A 25000-nucleotide genomic window follows, 5' to 3' on the forward strand; every position below is an offset into this window, starting at 1 on the left:
ATATTCCAGAAAGTCACATATGGGACCATAAAAATATGCATTTTGAAGTTTAAACACTGAACAGTTAGTTTTCATATCCCATGATGTTTTATTGCAGGAAATTGTGAATATAAAACCTACAAATCACATGTATTTTATGATGTGTCTTTCATTCTGCCTGAACTCATTTTAATAACAGCAAATGTCAAGTATGAACTGAGTGTACGGGTGAATCTCACAAAAACATGGCGAGGTGACATTAAACTGCAATATTCAAAGAAAAAAGGAACAAAAAAATTATTTCTACTTTGAGATGTTATTATAATGAAGCACATTTTACTGTACTCACTGTTTACTGTAATGCAAAAACAGTTTTTTTCTTTATTAAAGACAGCACAACAATGCTTAGTGCTTAACTTATATTATATATATATATATATATATAATAGTTCCAAAAATAGGCTATTGATCAATTGATTCACTTGATTTTTTAATTTTGAATGAAATATGATCTGGATTGTGAGATTAACCTGTGCAAATTCACACTGTCACCCGCATCAAAAATCATATTTGCTAAAGTGCATTTCATATGTGAGATCATCAGACATAGAAGCATTTAGATTGTTATCTCTTTTTTTTTAGTGCAAGTTGTTTTAAGAGTTCCTGAAACGTGAACATAAACCTCATGACTTCAACAACAACAAATAAAACATGTGACACTGATATCAGCGGTACAGAATATTCAATAACACCTATATTAATATCACACACACAACGCCTGAATCAGAGCTATGCGTAAAGCATGGTTTCTTAAAAAATAAATGAAAATAAACATTCATACAACACAATGAGGTGACAGCAGAAGAAACACGCGCTGATATTATTAGTATTTTAGGCAAAGTTATGAAACAAGCTTTCAATATTGATCTGTTTCTTTCACTTTCTTAGATTTTCATACAAACATCGACACTGAGACAAAATAAACACTTGGGTTTGGAAGGACACAAGGGTGAGAAAATAATCACAATTTTATGTGAATTATAATTTTGCATCCTGCACCTTTAAAAAACTGTACATTTCCTTTGAATCATGTGTGTAATACAATAAAAAAACTTTGGATATGAGCTTAACAGCTTCAGTCATTCTCATCTCGTGTTTCTCAATGAAACGAAGCATCATGGGTTGTTGAAGGATTCGTCTCTGAGATTAAACTCAATCAGAAGACGAGATCAATAATGCAGCATCAATAAATCAATCTCAATCAGAGCATTGATATGATTCAGAAAATCATACCTTTCTTTCTATTAATATGAATGTACTTTCATAAACAGATGAGCTGTTCTGAACATGAAAACATGATGTTTTCATAGCTGTTATTAAAACAAATCCTGAATCCTGATTGGACGAGCCTGTTGAAGTGGCTGTCAATCAAACGAGTTATTAATATTAACAAATGCAGATATCAACAGAACATTGGTGCATTCGATCATACAGCCGTTGTGAAAAAGCAAAGTCTAAATGATATTGCTGGGTTGTTTCAACCCATTTTTGGGTCAAATATGGACAAAACCAACCGCTGGTTTACATTTTTTAATTCATTTTTTGAACCCAACGGTTGGGTTCGTCCATATTTGACCCAAACATAGGTTGAAACAACCAAACATTTTTTTAAAGTGTATGCTGTTTTAATTCACTAATTTTTTGACACACATTTCACGTACTTGAGAGAACCTGATGATGGATGGTTCACAATAAGACCTTGTATGCGAGTAAACGAGTCGATTGTGAGGATGAAAAGAGGTTTAGGTCGTATTGGTTCATTAAAAACACACTCTTTCTGAAGCTCGACTCAACAGTTCATGAGAACAGATTCAGAATAACCCAGATGAGAACGATAAGACTGACAGACATCAGAAACACTCTTAGAACGAAAGGATCTTTATAGAACATTAAACGTTTCCGTCAGGCGCTTCATTTAGTGTTTCCCATCATGCAACTATTAAAAACATGGAACCGATAACATCCCTGGAATCTTATTTAGTTGAGATTATTAAAATGTCACTAAGACCTTTTAAGAACTTCTCACTTGGGGAAATAAAAATGGTTCTTCTATTATTGCATCGCTGCCAAAAAAATAAACTTTTTTTAAAGTGTGGGATAATCTTATGGATTTAGTTTTAATAAAATCATTTAGTTTTATTTCAATTTCTTTTCTTTTTAATGACATATGAATTAAATAGAAAAATTTTAAATAACATGTTAAGTATTATGTGTATTAAAGCTTTATATACAATGCATTATCATGTATTTTAATGCATCACTTATGCACTTTACATGATCTCATGGTTGACTGTACCCACTGTTGTAATAATTTCATTCATTGCATAGAAAGCATTAAACACATAACAAAGAACCAATATCAGATCTGCAAATATTATAATTTAACTTTGGATAAAAGTATTTATGAAAAGATATAATGCACATTATGAATACCTATATAATGCATTACACAAAGGCTTTAAAGTCCCCCTGGAGTCAATCATATATCCCTTAAAACTCATGGTTGATCAACAAAATGACATATTTAAAATCTTTATAATGTAAAGGAAATGTTTTTCCTTTAAAACAAAATTCTTCGAGCCTTAAAATATCTTGAATGTAACTCGACACCCTTGCCTCATTTAGTATACGCGGTTCTATGAATATGCAAATGAGCCCCACCTCCACTCACTCACTCAGAGATCCACTCGTTGACGATCACACTTTGATCTGATTGGTTACAAGGTAGTTTGTGACGTCAGAAACACCAGCGATTTCAAAGCGTGTTTTTGAGACTGTCTTTGGTTCACTGCAGTTTTAAGGAGAAAATACTCAGCAATGCTGTCGACTTATGAATTTACACATGGTTTGTCTTAAAACATATTAAAAACACCACATAGACATATAAACAACATTAAAAGCTGGATTTCCACCACAGAGGGACTTTAAGTAAAGTGTTACCGTCTTATGCAATCATTTAAGACACGAGTTAATTGAGTCAAGAACCACTGAACCTTTCATTCTAAGAGTGAGAGACTCTCCAGATCCATTAGATCATCACATCATGACGGAAACACACTCACACACTCACACTGCGGGAAAGACGTACACAGACAAGCCCTTCAGAAGAACAACACACACTCATGATCGTCCAACTCTTCATAGATTCCCTTCCTCAGTCACAGTTCTCTGGCGTGAGATTGTCAACACTGGGAAAGAATCGACGGACTCGTGTGATAATGAATGGTTCGTTTGCATCTGAGCAACTTCCACCTTCAGTTGAACCGGTTTATAAAAGTGAAGCGACTGCATTGTGTGTCACAGAAACAGCGAGTCCTGAGGAGCAGAAGATCTCAGGAGTTTCTCAGAAGATCTCAGGTGTTTCTCAGAAGATCTCAGGTGTTTCTCAGAAGATCTCAGGTGTTGTGATAATGAATGGTTCGTTTGCATCTGAGCAACTTCCACCTTCAGTTGAACCGGTTTATAAAAGTGAAGCGACTGCATTGTGTGTCACAGAGACAGCGAGTCCTGAGGATCAGAAGATCTCAGGAGTTTCTCAGAAGATCTCAGGTGTTTCTCAGAAGATCTCAGGAGTTTCTCAGAAGATCTCAGGTGTTTCTCAGAAGATCTTAGAAGATCTCAATTGTTTCTCAGAAGATCTTAGAAGATATCAGGTGTTTCTCAGAAGATCTCAGGTGTTTCTCAGAAGATCTTAGAAGATCTCAGGTGTTTCTCAGAAGATCTCAGGAGATCTCAGAAGATCTCAGGTGTTTCTCAGAAGATCTTAAGTGTTTCACAGGGAATCTTAGAAGATCTCAGGTGTTTCTCAGAAGATCTCAGGTGTTTCTCAGAAGATCTCAGGTGTTGTGATAATGAATGGTTCGTTTGCATCTGAGCAACTTCCACCTTCAGTTGAACCAGTTTATAAAAGTGAAGCGACTGCATTGTGTGTCACAGAGACAGCGAGTCCTGAGGAGCAGAAGATCTCAGGAGTTTCTCAGAAGATCACAGGTGTTTCTCAGAAGATCTTAGAAGATCTCAAGTGTTTCTCAGAAGATCTTAGAAGATATCAAGTGTTTCTCAGAAGATCTCAGGTGTTTCTCAGAAGATCTTAGAAGATATCAGATGTTTCTCAGAAGATCTCAAGTGTTTCTCAGAAGATCTTAGAAGATCTCAGGTGTTTCTTAGAAGATCTCAAATTTTTCTCAGGAGATCTCAGGAGATCTCAGGTGTTTCTCAGACGATCTCAGGAGATCTCAGGTGTTTCTCAGAAGATCTCAAGTGTTTCTCGGAAGATCTCATTTGTTTCTCAGAAGATTTCAGGTGTTTCTCAGAAGATATCAGGTGTTTCTCAGAAGATCTCAGGTGTTTCTCAGAAGATCAATTTTTTTTCTCAGAAGGTGAATCTCAGAAGGTCTCATTTGTTTCTCAAGTGTTTCTCCAGAGTCCAGCCAGAAGATCCTGATTGGACTGAATCCACGGATCACCTTAAAGCATCAGCGACTCCTTCAACGTGAGTCTGGAGACCAAACATGAGCTGAGTTAGTCTCATATTCACACATGGGTTAATAATAATAATTTTGCCCTTTATTATAACTTAATAATAGTTTATTATTATTAATATTATTATTCACACATGGTTTAATAATAATGCTGACCTTTAATAATAATAATAATAATAATAATAATAATAATAATAATATTCAAACATTATTAATATTATCATTATTATTCTCAAATGGGTTTGTAATAATACATAAGCCATTATTTATAATATAATTATTATAATAAAATAATTATAATATAATCATATTTTTTATTATTATCACAATAATATTATTATTAATATCATACAAATATGTTTAGTGGGAACATTTCCTAAATTCATGAATGAATGACAAAAAAAGTTATAATTTGGGTTTGATTATTATTACTAGGAACATTCTTATTTATTTTATAATTATTTTAATATTTAATTTGTGAAAATTACTTATTTTAGATTTTATGTTTGCATTTTAGTTTTAGATAAAGGTTTAGTCATTTTGTTTTGTCCTTTTGTCATTTTTAATAGTTAAAAATAAAAGTACTAAAAGCAAAAAATTAAAGTGAATAAAAACCATATGGACTTATTAAATTATAAATCCATTTAAAAAAAAATCCACTACTAGTTTTAGTCATTTTAGTAAATTCAGTTAAATTAAATGGAAATGTGAAATGTTACTTTGGCAACTAGCTGAAATAAAATAAACATAAGTGTTTTAGTTTACTATAATAACCCTGGTCTGTGCAAAATAAGTCATCACATTTTGAACCATGGAATGGAAAATATCCGGGATCTGCCGTTTCACATCCATGAACTCAAACTCAGTATAAATTATTCAGATTGGGAAGATTTTAACAGCAGCATATGGATAATAAAAGCAATATTCTGTATTCATCACACAGAAGCTCTTCCTTTAAAAATAAAGCTGTGAGGTGTCCTACTTATGACTCACACCAATTATTATTTCTTATTAATCAGACCGGCACAATCCAAGACGGAAGGACATATGAAGGACAAAGAAATAGGAATTACAGATATGACCCTCAACAGTTTCATACGGCACATGCATACTTTTTTTTCTTCTCTGTACTCCTCTTAATTTTGTGTTATTTAATGATTGTGAAGCACTTTGGACAACAGATGTTGCATTAAATGTGCTATATAAACAAATAAAGGAAATGAGTGATGCTTATGCATAACATTTAGCAATATTTCACTCGTTCATTATTACTGCACAATAATGCATGGAAAGACCAGCATGGTTCTGAATGAAACAGCCAGAATTTTATTTATACTCATGTCTGCTAAATTTAAATGTTAACCCATTTAATAGTATTTATATAACTTCATTATATAATGCTTCAGATACAAAACAATCATTGCGTTTCGACAAGGCCGTCTCGATTCCTCAATTAAATTAGCGAACTCTATTTAAAAAAATCCTCGCCTTGACGATTAACCGGAAAAATACCGAAAGTGGCGCATTTCAATGACGCCACATTATGAGACGGCTTTCAGAGGCTGCAAGACTTATTAAAACCATTTAAAACTCATAATATAAAATAGTGCTCTTGTGAAATCAAAGGCTGCGATTCAGTTAAATGAACACATGCGCTGCGTGTTTCAGAGTGAAGCGCGTCACTTTAATTATTTACACGCGCACTTGTTTCATCCAGCGTCTCCGAGTGGCTCGATTCACAGTAAATGCTGCTCTACACAAACTCAATATCTGCTGCTTGTCTGGGTTTACAATAACGTGCATTTGGGATCGCATATAAAGTCTGACTTTCTTTGTGTTTGATACAAAGTGTTGTATTGCTATTGTCATTAGCTTGGTTAATACCCTAATTTCTGCATATGTTTGGGTTCCTTATAAAGTTAATCTGGGAACGCAACGTGCGACATTTCACCAGATGTGTAACATAAATCATTATAAGCCTACGCCAACACAGGTGAATACATCAATATTTCTAAATATGCACACTTTTGTTCATCTCGATTTCAAAATAAAAGTTTGCATGTTTTGATGTTCTTATGCAAGAAATTACAATGGCTGTAGTATCTCTATCGTAAAGACGTGGCCAAATATTAAAGGTTAAGTGATCACTTGAATGAAATGTTGTTTGGCTGATATTAAAACAGGATTTGATCTGCTGTAAAGTGTAACAGCAACAACAATCACCAGTTCACTGGCACCTCTGCAAGCATTTCTTATGATTAATGCTGAAACGCTAGGAGGACAAACGCTTCCCAAAGGTCATTGCTAAAGGAAGTGCCCTAAATGATTAATCACACAAAAGAAATGCCTCCTCGAATCAGCGTTGTCAAACAATAATGTGTGCCAGCAGCAAAAACATTTTAGATATGCAACAAACAAGCAGGAATCTTCTAGTGAAGAGACGCATGAGCGCTTCCTCGGGGCAGTTATGGCCTAATGGTAACAGAGTTGGACTGGTGGCCCAAAGGTTGCTGGTTCGATTCCAGTATCGGCAGGAATATGACTGAGGTGTCCTTGAGGGCACCTAACCCCCAATCGCTCCCCGGGCGCCACTCAAGGCTGCCCGCTGCTCCGGGTGTGTGTATCCACGTTTGCAGTGTGTGTGTTCACTACTCACTACTCTGCTCCTAATGTGTGTCCACTTACTTGGATGGGTTAAATACAGAGGTCAAATTCCAAGTATGGGTTACCATACTTGGCCATCACGTGTCACTTTCACTGTCACTTTCACTTCCTCTGGTAGTGAAGCATTAAACACACACACACACACGGAAATCATACAAAGAATTCATTACTTCTGGATGATCGTACTGACTGGGGAAAATGAGAGAAAGAGTTAGAGATCCTTCAGAAGAAAGAGTTAGAGATCCTCCAGAAGAAAGAGTTAGAGATCCTTCAGAAGAAAGAGTTAGAGATCCTCCAGAAGAAAGAGTTAGAGATCCTCCAAAAGAAAGAGTTAGAGATCCTCCAGAAGAAAGAGTTAGAGATCCTCCAAAAGAAAGAGTTAGAGATCCTCCAGAAGAAAGAGTTAGAGATCCTCCAGAAGAAAGAGTTAGAGATCCTCCAGAAGAAAGAGTTAGAGATCCTACAGAAGAGGATCTCTAACTCTTTACAGAAGAAAGAGTTAGAGATCCTTCAGAAGAAAGTTAGAGATCCTTCAGAAGTAAGAGTTAGAGATCCTTCAGAAGAAAGAGTTAGTGATCCTTCAGAAGAAAGAGTTAGAGATCCTTCAGAAGAAAGAGTTAGAGATCCTTCAGAAGAAAGAGTTAGAGATCCTTCAGAAGAAAGAGTTAGTGATCCTTCAGAAGAAAGAGTTAGAGATCCTTCAGAAGAAAGAGTTAGAGATCCTTCAGAAGAAAGAGTTAGAGATCCTTCAGAAGAAAGAGTTAGAGATCCTCCAGAAGAAAGAGTTAGAGATCCTACAGAAGAGGATCTCTAACTCTTTACAGAAGAAAGAGTTAGTGATCCTTCAGAAAAAAGTTAGAGATCCTTCAGAAGTAAGAGTTAGAGATCCTTCAGAAGAAAGAGTTAGTGATCCTTCAGAAGAAAGAGTTAGAGATCCTTCAGAAGAAAGAGTTAGAGATCCTCCAGAAGAAAGAGTTAGTGATCCTTTAGAAGAAAGAGTTAGAGATCCTCCAGAAGAAAGAGTTAGAGATCCTCCAGAAGAAAGAGTTAGAGATCCTTCAGAAGAAAGAGTTAGTGATCCTTCAGAAGAAAGAGTTAGAGATCCTCCAGAAGAAAGAGTTAGAGATCCTCCAGAAGAAAGAGTTAGAGATCCTCCAGAAGAAAGAGTTAGAGATCCTCCAGAAGAAAGAGTTAGAGATCCTTCAGAAGAAAGAGTTAGTGATCCTTCAGAAGAAAGAGTTAGAGATCCTCCAGAAGAAAGAGTTAGTGATCCTCCAGAAGAAAGAGTTAGTGATCCTCCAGAAGAAAGAGTTAGAGATCCTCCAGAAGAAAGAGTTAGTGATCCTCCAGAAGAAAGAGTTAGTGATCCTTCAGAAGAAAGAGTTAGAGATCCTCCAGAAGAAAGAGTTAGAGATCCTCCAGAAGAAAGAGTTAGTGATCCTTCAGAAGAAAGAGTTAGTGATCCTTCAGAAGAAAGAGTTAGAGATCCTCCAGAAGAAAGAGTTAGTGATCCTCCAGAAGAAAGAGTTAGAGATCCTCCAGAAGAACGAGTTAGAGATCCTCTAGAAGAAAGAGTTAGAGATCCTCCAGAAGAAAGAGTTAGAGATCCTCCAGAAGAAAGAGTTAGAGATCCTCCAGAAGAAAGAGTTAGAGATCCTCCAGAAGAAAGAGTTAGTGATCCTTCAGAAGAAAGAGTTAGAGATCCTCCAGAAGAAAGAGTTAGTGATCCTTCAGAAGAAAGAGTTAGAGATCCTTCAGAAGAAAGAGTTAGTGATCCTTCAGAAGAAAGAGTTAGAGATCCTCCAGAAGAAAGAGTTAGAGATCCTCCAGAAGAAAGAGTTAGAGATCCTCCAGAAGAAAGAGTTAGAGATCCTTCAGAAGAAAGAGTTAGAGATCCTCCAGAAGAAAGAGTTAGAGATCCTTCAGAAGAAAGAGTTAGTGATCCTTCAGAAGAAAGAGTTAGTGATCCTTCAGAAGAAAGAGTTAGAGATCCTTCAGAAGAAAGAGTTAGAGATCCTCCAGAAGAAAGAGTTAGAGATCCTCCAGAAGAAAGAGTTAGAGATCCTTCAGAAGAAAGAGTTAGTGATCCTTCAGAAGAAAGAGTTAGAGATCCTTCAGAAGAACGAGTTAGAGATCCTCTAGAAGAAAGAGTTAGAGATCCTCCAGAAGAAAGAGTTAGAGATCCTCTAGAAGAAAGAGTTAGTGATCCTCCAGAAGAAAGAGTTAGTGATCCTTCAGAAGAAAGAGTTAGAGATCCTTCAGAAGAACGAGTTAGAGATCCTCTAGAAGAAAGAGTTAGAGATCCTCTAGAAGAAAGAGTTAGAGATCCTCCAGAAGAAAGAGTTAGAGATCCTCTAGAAGAAAGAGTTAGAGATCCTCCAGAAGAAAGAGTTAGAGATCCTTCAGAAGAAAGAGTTAGTGATCCTCTAGAAGAAAGAGTTAGAGATCCTTCAGAAGAAAGAGTTAGTGATCCTCTAGAAGAAAGAGTTAGAGATCCTTCAGAAGAACGAGTTAGAGATCCTCTAGAAGAAAGAGTTAGAGATCCTCTAGAAGAAAGAGTTAGAGATCCTCTAGAAGAAAGAGTTAGAGATCCTTCAGAAGAACGAGTTAGAGATCCTCTAGAAGAAAGAGTTAGAGATCCTCCAGAAGAACGAGTTAGAGATCCTCTAGAAGAAAGAGTTAGAGATCCTCTAGAAGAAAGAGTTAGAGATCCTCCAGAAGAAAGAGTTAGAGATCCTTCAGAAGAAAGAGTTAGAGATCCTTCAGAAGAACGAGTTAGAGATCCTCTAGAAGAAAGAGTTAGAGATCCTCCAGAAGAAAGAGTTAGAGATCCTCTAGAAGAAAGAGTTAGTGATCCTCCAGAAGAAAGAGTTAGTGATCCTTCAGAAGAAAGAGTTAGAGATCCTTCAGAAGAAAGAGTTAGAGATCCTCTAGAAGAAAGAGTTAGAGATCCTCTAGAAGAAAGAGTTAGAGATCCTCCAGAAGAAAGAGTTAGAGATCCTTCAGAAGAAAGAGTTAGTGATCCTCCAGAAGAAAGAGTTAGAGATCCTCTAGAAGAAAGAGTTAGAGATCCTCCAGAAGAACGAGTTAGAGATCCTCTAGAAGAAAGAGTTAGAGATCCTCTAGAAGAAAGAGTTAGAGATCCTCTAGAACTGAAGGATGATTGTTGGAACTTGCCGTCGGTTTCCCCGAGAAGTTTTAAATACAGAAACATCCCATTTAATTAAAAGGAGAACATGAGAGGGTTTTGTGTGGTTGCAGAAATCAATAGACTATTTATCACCTCCATGTCATACATACATTTAGAAACTTCCATAATCAGTCATCCATAATCTAATATTTACCAGCTGAGTCACTGGGCGAATCGCATGAAACCTGTCAAGAACATGTGCAAGTCGTATCTCACATTAGAAAAGAGAAGAGAAGTAATTACATTTTTCTCAAGCCTATTTTTAAGACCATTTAATAACCATTAAAGAGAATATCATCAATCATTTTCTGATAAGGCGACATATTTATATGACATAAAGCATGATCATTTAATGTAACGCATCTAAAGGATGCATTTATTTTAAATAAAATCTTTTGTAACATTATAAATGTCTTTACAGTCACTTTTGACCAATTTAATGCATCCTTGGTGAATAAAAGTATTAATTTCTTTAATTTCTTTCCACACAAAAAAAGAAAAGAAAAAGAAAATCTCAATGTTCCCAAACTTTTGAACGGTAGTGTTTAATGTTACAAAAGCTTTATATTTCAGATAAAATGCTGTTCTTTTGAACTTTCTATTCATCAGAGAATTCTGAAAAATAAATTGCTGAAATCAATAGGTTATCATTTACCACCTCCATGTCACACATGCATCTTATTAATTTAGAAACTTTAGTCATCCATAATGTCATATTTCCCATCTGAGTCACTGGGCGAACCGCATGAAACCTGTCAAGAACATGTGCAAGTCGTATCTCACATCAGTAAAGAAAAGAAAGGAAAAGGAATTACATTTTTCTTAAGCCTATTTTTAAGACCATTGATTTTTTGTATTGTGGGCATTATTTTCAAGGCCATGAAACACATTCCCCCAATATATATGTCAAAATAAATGCATATATATATATATATATATATATATACACACACACACACACACACACACACACACACACACACACACACATATAAATATGTCAATTAAAATTAATTTTGTGATAATTTTTTTTTCATGGAATCCTTTGGCTGCTTTATATATTAAATGATAATGATATATGCTCTATTAATATGTTGCCTTGTCAGAAAAGTTAGTCATAAAATGAATATCAAAGAAACACATTACAGGTGGCAGGTCTATTGCACTTAAAATATTAAGACTTGTTTTCTGAAGAAATCATGTGAGTTTACACTTAAAAAAAATCTTGTTTTCCCTTTGAATTAAGATTAGTGATTTTATGTTCTTGTTTTAAGCATAAACTCAGTTATGATCAATTTTTTCCAGTAAACAAGACTTAATATCTTCAGTCATTTTGCTTCTCCAGTAAATGTATCTTGATTTATGAATGTTTAGATATTTGTGCTGGAAAACAGGACAGAAACACGGAGGAAGAACAGCATTTTTTTGCAGTGTTCATATTAATATCGCTCCAGGCCAGATTCCTCTTATCTCTGATTTATTTCAGAATCCCTGCATTCTAGATCTGCAGATTAAATCTTGCTTCAGGTAAGTTATTTTAACTCGAGAAGTTTGGCGTGTTTTTCCACTCACATGCTGTGCATATCCAGGACGAGACGCTGACGAGCTCCAGAATTCTACCCAGAATGCACCAGGTGGGTCAACAGGAAGTGGCTCAGGAAGTTCTGACTTCAGGAACCAGAATAATGAAAACAATAATGAAAACAAAGAGCGCAGATTCACTCACAACATCACTAACTTCTACTATAGTAGTCAACGTTTGAAGAGGATCAAAAAGTTAATCAAATTTGTTTTAAGAAAAGAACGGGTATTGGTCAAAACTCATGTATAACTTTGATGAAAATGGTTTTGATCGACTTCAAATGTTGACTACTGTAGATTAACAGTCAGGATCATTAATGACATCAGATGTGATGCGAGTTTCTTTACCTCAAGATGGTGGCTCACAAATCCATAAACTCACAAATCCTACTTAAATATATATCATGATTTTTTCTCTGAAATTGCAAATCCCCACTAACGATCCCAAATGGAGGGAAAATAAGTACAGATACATCACTTAAAGCAAAAGTGCACCATTTTTCAAAACTTAGAGTAACGCAAGTATTTGTAATTCGTTACTTCACGCCCCTGCCTGAACATCTTTCTGGTATGCGTAAAACATGTTATCATTATTATAAACAAATATATACAATGTCTTATTATTATTAAATACTTCTATGAAACATTATTATTATGATGATAATGCTTGAGAAGAGCAGGACAGTGTGTGTGAGCGGCGTATGAGTGTCAGTGAATCGAGCTGATTATAATGAGAGCTAACGATCGAGTTCATATTATCACTTCATCATGACTGCTTATTTCTGCTCATTCTCATGAAACACTTATTATCAATCAACCTGAACTACACACACACACACACACATCTGAAGATCACTGAGGTGCTCAGAACAGCACACACTCGCACGCACGCACGCGCGCACACACACACACATCTGAAGATCACTGAGGTGCTCAGAACAGCACACACTCGCACGCACGCACGCGCGCACACACACACACATCTGAAGATCACTGAGGTGTTCAGACCAGACCTGAAGAGAATCCTGAAAGTGTTCACAAAAACACACACACACACACAAACACACACACGCACACACAGACACGCACACAGACACGCACACACAGACACACACACACACACACACACAGACAGACATGCAAACACACACACACACACACACACACACACACACACACACACACACACACACACACACACACATACACAGTATATATATACACAGTATATATATATATATATATATATATATATATATATACATATACATACACACACACACACAAACACATAATTATGTCAATTAAAATTAATTTTGTGATAATTTTTTTCATGGCATCCTTTGGCTGATGTGAGATACGACTTGCACATGTTCTTGACAGGTCTATGCGGTTCGCCCAGTGACTCAGATGGGAAATATGACATTATGGATGGATGACTAAAGTTTCTAAATAAATAAGATGCATGTGTGACATGGAGGTTTGATATTTGCTTTTCTGCTGTTATCTCGGGACGCGAGTCCCGAGAAAAACGGCGTTCGTCAGCTCCAGTTTGTATCCAGCCTTTCACGGAGACTTCAGATACCCCAATCACAAAGCCTGTGAAGAGACGACTCAACACCGGCGATATGGACCCTCTATGGTGGACGGCACTGATCCTCAACAACTCGTCTCAACACCGGCGTGATTACTTGGACTTCCAAAAGATGGAAATGGATAAATATTCTAAATGTTCCGATCCAATCTGACTTGTAATGCTGCCCGAATCATAAATCATGCACTGTTCCTTCGTTGGCCAGAGGAGAACTGGCCCTCCGACTGAGTCTGGTTTCTCCCAAGGTTTTTTTCTCCATTCTGTCACCTGATGGAGTTTTGGTTCCTTGCCACTGTTGCCTTGGCTTTTGGCTTGCTTAGTTGGGGACATTTAATATTCAATAATATTATTGATCTGCCTTACTTAAGGTGGACGTTGACTCAATTTTCTTTTAGAAACAAACTCTGTTATATTATTTTCATGTTATCACTGTGAAGCTGCTTTGATACAATCTGTACTGTAAAAGCGCTATATAAATAAAGGTGACTTGACTTGACTTGACACACACACACACACAGACACACACAGACACGCACAGACACGCACACACAGACACGCACACACACAGACACGCACACACAGACACGCACACACACAGACACGCACACACAGACACACACACACTGACACACGCCCACATACACACAGTTTTGGGAAAAACTTTCAAATTAATCAAATCCATTCATCACTTTTCTACACAATCAACTTCCTTTTCTGGGAAGTGCCGTATTGTTCAGGACATATAATCAGGATTAATAATATAAATAGTGTTTTAATCAGAAATGTAGGCTAGTAATGATTGATTGACGTCATTTATGAAAGCCTGAGGTGACAATGACCAAAATTAAATCTGTTCTGATTGGTCACAGACCAATGGACAAACAATACTAACAGGCAATAACCTTATAATCATGTACAGTAAACCAAAATATACGGAGAAAACCCTTCCCACAGCTATTCTGTGTCTAGTTTATAATTATTGCGTCTGTGCAGTTCGTTACTACACATTTACGCAATTTGCAGATGCTTTTCTCCAAACTGACTTGTTTTTAAAGTAGGGCTCCATGATTTAGGGGAAGAAATCACATTTTTTTTGTTAACATTAACTAAAATAATTTTATTTCCAAAGTTGAACTAACTACATTAGTTAACATGAAGTAACAACACACTTCTAAAGTGTAGTCTAATTTTTTCTAGCTAACTATTGAGTTTATGGTCATTGACTGTCTTGAGGTCTGTGACGAGCTGTTTTATTGACGTCTTTCTGCGGTTGAAAACTGATTGATCGATTACATTAGAAATGACTGATTTCAGTTGTTCTGTATCTTTCAACATTCCCTGTGATGTTCATTCATGATTATTTGCTGCTGTAACTAATAACAGTGGAAGATATGATCGGTTCAACCGAGGCACAGCGATCCGTCACAAATTAAAGAGCGCCAAATGGTAGAATTGTTTGAATTTCGTAATAGAAATTACAAAATTTGAAATCTGAGACATTTCATATCAAAAGTAACAAAGCTTATTGCAATTCATCGCATGGGAGGCGCTAAAAAGTTTTGTTTATTCATCAACTGAAAACATAAAAGATCGATTCTTCGGATTTAGGAATTTATATCAGTTCATCAAAATGAGAATCGATTAAAACTGAGAAATCGATATTACATACCATCGTTGATGAGCATGAGCACGTGCAGCGGGAGACATCGATCCTTATATTATCTGGACAAACCCTCAACGACGCCACGTACTCAAAGTCAGCTGTGGAAACACAAAAACACACGCACATGTTTATCACATGTGCATTACAATGAGGAAAAAGTTGCAGGTTAAAGGCCAGAAGCTGGACAGACTTCAGAAGAAAGCCATCATGCATGATGATTATGTTATGTTTACACCTGGTATTAAGATGTGTTTCCCGTTTATACCTGGTGTTTTAAACCGTCTCTTTTGTCCACTTTCAACCAGATTTATTCCAGATCTTATGATCGAAATAAGCTCGTGCAATTTACATATGAACACGACCGGAGACGACGGAGAACATCCGGATCAGCGTCAGCTTTCGTTTCTGCTCTGAAACCACAAGATCACGACGAACACTGCGAGTGTGTTAGAAATCAGGAATGGCGAGATAATATTGTGCTTAGCAAGTTTTTCATCTTCAAACCAAGTTTTTAAAAAAAAGTAGGCCTATAGTGTATTTTGTGGCTGTTCGAACACATTCGATCATATGAGTAGGGCTTCCTCTACATTAATCCACATTTGAAAGGAGTTTTTCTTTTAAAATGCTCTCCGTCCACACTAGCGTTTTCCAAAAGTTTCTCATCCACACTGAATCGTCGGAAAACGCTAAACTCACCTTTACTGCGCATGCGTAAACCCTCATAAAAGCTCACTGAGATGATGCAGATGGAAAAATAAACAATAAAGCGCTTAATTCTTCGGACAGGATCATTTTATTTAGCTAGCATTCCCTGATCGTCCAGGTCGCTCTCACTCACCATTATATGTTTGGTCTAAAACGCTAAAACTGCTCTCGTGTTTTGCCGCAGGAGCAAATCCGAAATTTATCCATTTTGGGGCTGTTTACACGACACCATTTTCAAATAAAAATATAAAACTGGCCTTTTTTTACACGGCAACTGCTTTTTCGGGTGCCTGAAAACACAAGCTTTTGAAAACGTGTTTCAAAGTGCAAGTTTTGAAAATGGTCTCCGTGTAAAACAACAAAATACGCAAATCTCTGGCAACGATGACGTCATGCACATGTAGTGTTTCATCGCCATCTACTGGCCTGGCAGCAGAATACAGCGTTTTTTAGTCGTTCTCGCGGATCCGTGTGAATGGGAATCGTTTTGACAATGGTGTCGCCTGTACGCGGAAAACTCAAAGGAAAATCTTCTCAGTTTTAAGCGTATTGTTGTTGTGTAGACGTACCCTTAGGAGAGCGTTTTCAAAAAGCGAAAATACGTATTCATTAATAAAAAAGCCATCTCAGTGTGGACGGAAGGCCAAAACGGAAAGAAAAAGATGCGTTTTCAGACGAAAACGTATTAAGCAATCCGATCGAGGCCAAATTTATACCTAGCTGGGTATTTAGAGAAACAAATATTTCCCCCCCTCCGTTTTCAATAATAATCTCGCGCACACAACATCGTTTTCCAAAAAGTTGTCATTTACATCCACCCGTATAAATGCGCCGTCAAGCGCCATCATAACTATGCCAAACTGGGCGCTCACATGACGTTAAGCATTTTCTGGTGCATAATGTGATGTTTAAGAACCTAAAACCCCGTTTCTCCCAATTGACACGACAACACATAACCGGCGTTATCAGAAATCTCCACTTTGGCCGGAGTTTTTAGAAATAATCGTTTTCTTTGATAAAAACAGGGTTTTCGTGTAACTGAGTGGCCAAAACTCAGGGAAATATCTGTGTCCTCCCTTCGTGTAAACGGGGCATGAATGAGTTTTTGACTATGGAAATGGTCGAAAGTGGTTTTAGACCCAGTTTACACCTGTAATTTGAGTCGTCCACTTGTGATCCGAGCGACTGAAACACATCTTAATACCAGCTGTAAACAGGGCCTTATTTCTCATCGTCAGCTCTGAATGTAAATGTCCATGTACAGTTACACACTTACTGGCAGCAGCAACTACTTAAAATGATTCCCATCATCCCTGCTTTGATTCAGGATTAATTCAAGAGTCATTTCAGGACACGTGCTGAACGCAAACTGCAAATCTCCTCAACTAATGCAGCTTCATGTGACCGAGAGCTGAAATACTGTAATGCACACACCTTTATAAACGCTGACCTGAAGAAATAGCTTACACTAACACTTTACAGCAGGGTTAGATTAGTTAACATGAACTAAATATTTTTACAGCATTTTTTTTATCTTAATTTCATTATTTACTAATACATTATTAAATTCTAAAGTTATATCTGTTAATATTATTTAATGGACTATTAACTAACAATGAACAGCTGTATTTTTATTAACTAACGTCAACAAGGATTAATAAATACTGCAAAAATAGAATTTCTCATGGTTAGCAAATGGATTAAGTAATGTTAACTAATGGGACCTTATTGTAAACTGTTAGCAGAAATGCTAATAATAATAATAAAAATGTTGTCACAATCTAATCTATATGTCATTAATAGACACCTGTTTTTTTTCACTTTAACGAATATTGCGCAAACACATACTGTATTTAGTTTCAGCCCAAACATTAGACTATAGACTATTAATTTTCACAATATAACATAGTACTGCATCTTGTGGATTGATACATGAAATTATTGAAGATAAAATCACTCCAGGATTTCATAAGGTTAATTGTTTTGTTTTTTTAAGAGAAAAACGTTGCATGCACTAAGAAATCACAGATGCGATCACTTTTAGTTCATTCATCACATTGTAAATAAAAGGTCAAGTTGAGCACATTGCATTATCCCAGCTAACGGAAATATATTCTAAAACTGTTCTGATAAAGTTCCAATTAAGTAAAAAATTTACTTTTTAAATGTTACCTTTATGAACATTTTTAACAAATCTCTTAAGTGAATGATTCAATGACTCACTCATAGTGACTTCACTTGTTTCATTCAGTGTTGCCAAGTCCACTTATTATAAGCGACTTTGGGCTTGTTTTTCTGTAAAGTCGCTTACAAATATTGGTAGTCGAGGGTCGCAATTTTTTTTTTAAGGGCTTGTTTCTAAAGTGTAGTTGCTTATTTGAGCTTGTTCCCAGCTACATAATAAGTTGTCAAGCAGATATTTTCTATAGTTTTTTCCCACCCACATCCTGATTCTAATTGGCTCTGACCCAGATGGCAACGAGTACTAGCCAATCAGAGGCAGAGCAGGGCAATCTGTTTTTTTCTGGTTAGGAAAACGTCAGTGAGTGAAGTTTAAATGAAGATACGTGCGAGTCGCGACTGATGTAGTCCGGCGCGAACACATGCATTTTCCTTACTTGGATATGCGTCAAAATCTTGTGTATATTTGTGATAATCTTAGCCCTGTATTATTATCGTCTAACCTTTATTAAGACCGACATTTGACTAATTGCTTTGTTCCTTTTTTAGATAAAAGCGTTTTCTAAATATGTAGCCTAAATGTAATAATAATAATGATAATTATTATTTGCGTTTATAACTTTAAATGAGTTCACTTAAGACAGAAATATGTTAATCATAAAATAATTTATGAATGTTTTATTTTTATTTAACCTAAACTTGTGTTTGTGTTAAATTTCCTTTTTATATCTGAAATCTTTTTTTGCTTATTCTATTATACTGAGCTTTTTCCACCCAAAAAAATGGACTTTAAAGATACAAGTAGCCTAAATGTTGTTTTTTAGAAAATTCAAAAAATTATCCATTTTAAAAAATGAAGTTTAAACATAATTAAATGCATCCCACACCTAAACAAATCCGTGAGTACAGTTTACAAAACCGTGGGAATGGATTGCGAAAGCGTGGGCACGGTTTATGAACACTACCGTAAACACATCAGTACATCCGAACTATAAACTTTTATCCAGTGCTTCTGTGATAATATGAATGATTGTAAGACAGAAATAATGTGTTTAGAAAAGACTGTTTCATATCTATACATGACAACAGCTCTCTAGATGAAAAATTTAATTGGTGTTTGAAATGAAATCATGATCTTTTCATGATGAATTGTGCTGCGCTCTACTGTACATACATGTTAGTATGCTATTCTGAACATGACCTGGAGTTTATCCTGCAAATGAAGCCGTTTTCACCATTAAAGCCGTTTAATCCCAAAATTTTTCTTGCAACTTGAGTACATGCATTTTACTCCTTAGACCTTCCTAACACTCAAACATTATTCCTTTTTTGATTTTATGTTGGTTAAGTTAGTGAAATATTAGGTTTTATACTCGGTCACAATAGTGACCGGTGGGAAACACCATAGTCAGAATTCATACAAATTCTTCAGTTAGACCTATTGACACAATTCATTCCAAGACATCCAATACCTGGTTTTTTCATTTCATGAAGGAGGGTTAGTGAGGTGAAAAGATTGTCATGTACAAAGTTACACCCTGGAGGAACTTCTGCTTGTTCGGCTAGACCCCTATGGGCTAGACCATGACTTCACTTGGGCCCTGTCCTAGGCCAGTTTCAGGGAGATGTGTGTGCACTCATTCAGTGCACTGAAGATGGGCCGTACGTTGTAGAAAGGGTTGTGTTTTGGTCATGTGTGGGGCACACCAATTGGTTGTCATGAACATCTGCCTAATCCTCCAGATAGTTCACCTCTGCATCGCCATTCAATAGTCTACTTGGCAAATGGGCCGTTTCACCAATGGTACTCCCTATCTGAACCATCACTATCACAGTCACTTTCAATACTGGAGGGGGGTCATGTACATCTAGAAGGTCCAACACATTGAAAGTTTCTGGGATACTGATAACTACACTGAACAAAATCATAAACGCAACACTTTTGTTTTTGCCCCCATTTTACATGAGCTGACGTCAAAGATCTAAGACCTTTTCTATGTACACAAAAGGCCTATTTCTCTCAAATATTGTTCACAAATCTGTCTAAATCTGTGTTAGTGAGCACTTCTCCTTTGCCAAGATCATCCATCCCCCTCACAGGTGAGGCATATGTTCAGTGTAGGATTGCCAATACCTGTGTTTTCAATTGAAGCATTGTGTTATGCTACCGGTCACAATTGTGACCGTTAACAAATTTACAAGTCTTACGAGCAAAATATATATGCAGGAGTATAATTCTCAAAATATATCAGTAGTAGACCCTTTAAAGAATATATGTACAAAATATGATAGTTCTACCTGTTAATTAAGATGTTTTACATACTACTTTTTGTAGTAGTCTGAGGAAGACATCTTCTTCTAGATGTGCAAGCATGAAGTAAAATGATCTGGTCATGTGACCTTTCACATTAGTCACATGACATTAATAGATTTTAATCAAGACAAAATCTATTTGGTCATTTAAAAGTTGAATTTCTTGCCCAAAGTCAATAACAACATTTTTAGAGCATCCAGAAATAAGAAAAAAGATGCGGTCACAATTGTGACCGGTGGGATTAAACGGTTCAGGCAGGAACTCACTCTAAGAGCTTCGGACCCCCAAGCCATTTTCACACAATTGAACAATGTTTCTGTCACCTGACATTGGCAGGTCCTGTTTTTAACGTCGCAGAGAAAGTATGTGCTTGCAGCAGAGATGACAGCAAAAACACAACCTGACTGCCGCCCACCTTCCCTTTCAGAAAACCCACAATCCTGTGCTTCAGAAAGCATATGAGAATATGTACAACTCATAACAAAGGGTTACAGCTTCGGGACCTACATATTCTCTGTGCATCTGAGGACAAATAAGCATTATTATTTTGTTTTATTATCACTATTTTTCCATTATTATGTACAGGTTACCGGGTTTACATTTCACAGAAGTTGTATTCTGCATATATCTGTGTATGTGGCAAATAATAAAATCTCATTAATAACAAAAACTTCTTCCTCCAGCGGGAGTTATTCTCTATTTCAGTGTCAGTGTTTCTGAACTCCTGAAACGCCTCCATTGTATCTAACCAGGAACGAACACGTCATAATATTTCTCATTATAATTCATACGCAGAATAAAGGAGCGGAGCCTGGTTGAGTTAGTTAGTAGTGTGGGACATGTCCCAAACACACTCGAAGCGCTCGACCAATCACAACACACTGATCCAGCCGACCAATCAGAGCACAGAGTGCTTTTAAGGAGGAGGGGCTTAGAGACAGGAACTAAACAAGGGTGTGTTTCCCGTACAATAATGTAACTCAGTACGATGCATCGTTGAAAAAAATCAACAAGCTAGTCACGACTGTTTCCCGAAACCGTATTGTGGCAAATTGGTGATTCAACCACGTTGGATAATGATGTCATGCACGTGGAGTAATAACTTATTTTTAATGAATCTCTTTTAGATCGAAATCAATGCTAGATTTTTTGCTATAAATTACGAACATGGCATCTGAGCATTTTGCTTTATATCCAGATTCAATAGTCTCGTTCTTACGCACTCACGTTCACACATGCACTCTTCCATAGATATAACACTAGATGTCGCCTTGGGGTTCAAAACATGCGTCAAAACCGCCGCCATCTGGGAACAGGGGTCTTGTCATAGGAAGTAGCTAGGAAACGCTGAATTCATGGATGATGCCGGACGTTTGTGCTGCGTATGGATGTTTACACGAACGAAATCTAAAAACCAGACAGCAAGGGATTACATTTCACAAGTTTGTGAATTCTTTTAATTTTTTTTTTAATTTCTCTGGACTCTATAATAAATACATGTCTGACCGTTGGAACGAACCAAAACAACTAGAAAATCGCATTCATGACGTTTTATGGTGATTTTATTTCCGTTAGACCTTTTCCTACATTGACGCTGATGAGGGGTTCCCCGTTTCAAGATGGCGGCTCTATTGACGCATTCGTTCCAATGAAGTGCCGTAGCCAAGGCGACATCTAGTGTTTATATCTATGGCACTCTTCAAAAACAACACTTTAAATCTCTTGACAAACTAAAAGACGTAAATGACATTTGTATGTTGGCTATTGTAAATAAAAGATATAGATTGTACTGAATGTTGATTATTCTGCTCATGATCAGGATTTATTGAGTCCACATGTCATGAAAACTAGAAACTCTTCTTCTAACCGCAGCTCGAGATCTGTCCTGTCGCTCACACACACAACTCTGCGATGCTGTTTGTGAATGTTCGTTAAAACCATGGTTTCGGGAAACACAGACTCGTGGAACTGCTGATAACGACTATAGTTGGCTAACGATGCTTTCGGGAAACAGAGCGTTACTGACAGACTGGGAAGAGAGGAGCCGCAACAATGGAGAATATGAGGAAAATAATCAACATTCAAGCAGGAAAACCTGTTTTAGTAAAGCTAAAAAACAATAGCTTTACAGAGAACAGTTATCTCTGTGAAATAATCCCTACATATTAGTTTTTGAATGCACATAAATTCTGATCTCAAAGTCGACCCACACTCCTGTCCAAGTGGTCGATTCTTGTCCAGAATAAACTGGATGAGATATGCCGAGACCCTGTGCAGAATCACAGAAGCGTGTCGCCTCTCAAAGAGTTCAATTACATACGATGATCTGAGTCTGTAAATGCAGCACATACAGCTCTGCAACAGCATTCATTAACCTCAGGAAAACTCCCGTCCAAATGGCAAATAGTCCCAGAGGAACGGCCGGTCCGGTTATAGCGTATCGTGAGAGACAACAGGAGCAGATTCACCCTGAGATGATAAAACACACAGCCGTGTGTGTGTGTGTGTGTGTGTGTGTGTGTTACCAGCGAGCGGCTGGCGTTTCAGGCCTGCGGGAGCAAGTTAACCTCATTCACACTTTTAAAGTCAATGCTGGAGAGCCTTCAGGGAGACGAGAAATAAATAGATACAGAGTATAGAGGACGTCAGGCCGATCCTTGAGAACCGGACGCTTATCGCTTTAACATACGACACACTTTCACCGTGAATTAGCTGAATTCAGAATCACAATGCATTCAAACCATTATTATTCACAATGTTGCATTACTCTATATTACCAGCAAAATCAACATAAATAAACACTATTATAAGTTTGTTTTGTTTTAAAGAAATTCATATTTTTATTCATCAAGGATGCATTAAATTGATCAAAAGTGATAGTAAGCATATTCATAATGTTACAAAAGATTATATTTCAATTAAACGCTGTTCACCAATCTCTGTTACCTCAAATTATATGTTTATCTCTGTAAAGCTGCTTTGAAACAATCTACATTGTTAAAAGCGCTATATAAATGAGGATGACTTGACTTGACGCTGAAGACTGGAGTAATGATGCTGAAAATTCAGCTTTGATCACAGGAATAAATTACACTTTACTATATATTCACATAGAAAACAGCTGATTTACATTGGAATAATATTTACATTTTTCTTACTGTATTTTTGATCAAATAAATGCAGTCTTGATGTCCAAGTCAGCTTTACAGAAAATCAAAATGTTACGTAATGTTTATGATATCATATCTTATAGTTGCATTTAGAAGATTAGAGATGGACGATAATATAGTTTATATAATATAATTAATATAATCATGCACTTGAGATTTGCTATGTAGTATATATTGTTTTGCATATATAATATATATCCAACAGCAGACTTGCTATAGACTTTTCAAAAACATTAAAAAATCTTACTCGAAACACTTTTGAACAGCAGTGTATAGTGAACGTTCAATATCAGTTGTGTGAACATACCAGCCTGATCTCATGAAAGTGCATATCTATACAACGAATGTTATTTCTCGTACCATTTATACGTCAAAAATAGTTTTTGCGTGCATATGATACGCACTTTATGGCGTGTAACACACACACAGTCCCCACCCCTAACCAAGGGGTTTTCAGTGCGTATCATATGCACGCAAAAAAATACGAGAAATAACATCCGTTGTATAGATAGACACTTTCATGAGATTGTGTTGTGCATTTCCCAAGAATATGGATTTCCAAACTTGTAAGAAGGAACATCCCAGCATTATCTGTGTTATGAAGGCTGAGATGTTCACAGCTCAATTGCACAGATAAATACTGTCTGTCTATATCGTTCAATTAAACGAGTGCATTTCGAGATGGACATGATGGAGGATGAAAAAGTCTACATTAGCTGAATCCATTCATCAACTCTGACCTGGATTGAGTCTCGTTTTGTCCTGGAGTCATGCAAGCGATCCTCAGAGAGCGGATTCATTCGTCTTTACAAAGAGCCCGTAGGTCTCAACACCATTACATGCTGTGTGTGTGTGTGTGTGTGTAGATCAAGTGCAGCTGATGTGATGAGCGAAGACAGAGCTGAGGGCCAAACACACACTCATGCTGGATCTCAGAGAACGAGACACGCGTGAGACACACACACACACACACACACACACACACACACACACACACACACACACACACACACACACACACACACACACACACACACACACACACACACACACACACACACACACACACACTTACTTCAGCTGATGCAGGAGTTAAATGCAGGATTATTATGGGTTAAAAACATCATGCAACCGCAATACAAACATGCTATATTGCTTTCACAGAATGATATGGAAGAAAGGACAATCACAGTTTCTGTTTCATATTGAATAAAAAACTGATCAAATGCAACAGCAATGCAAAACATGCAACATCTGTGTCACATGACCTCATCATGTTGTTGAATTGAATTTTCCAAGTGTAAGTCGCAACGTTTCAAAACCGCATTGTTGAGGGTAAAGCTGCATTCATGAATAAGTCACATTTTATTATTCTATTCAGATAATCTAATTTATAGTCAATAAAACAACTGTTTACA

General features: G+C 36.7%; 1 long non-coding RNA gene across 1 annotated transcript in view; it reads right to left on the minus strand.

Annotated features, from left to right (window-relative positions):
• Positions 1 to 2184: 2184 nt before the first annotated feature.
• Positions 2185 to 25000, minus strand: part of LOC143723737 (uncharacterized) — a 41734-nt gene continuing 18918 nt past the window's right edge. Inside the window, exons 3-4 of the long non-coding RNA XR_013197171.1 lie at positions 15219 to 15310; positions 2185 to 4537 (exon numbers count right to left, since the gene is read on the minus strand). This is a non-coding gene — a long non-coding RNA (uncharacterized LOC143723737). The remainder of the gene's footprint in view (positions 4538 to 15218; positions 15311 to 25000) is intronic.

Source organism: Siphateles boraxobius, unplaced genomic scaffold (genome assembly GCF_051911475.1).
Source record: "Siphateles boraxobius isolate OS27281-9 unplaced genomic scaffold, OSU_SipBor_1 7, whole genome shotgun sequence".
In the NCBI taxonomy this organism is placed as follows: Eukaryota; Metazoa; Chordata; class Actinopteri; order Cypriniformes; family Leuciscidae; genus Siphateles; species Siphateles boraxobius.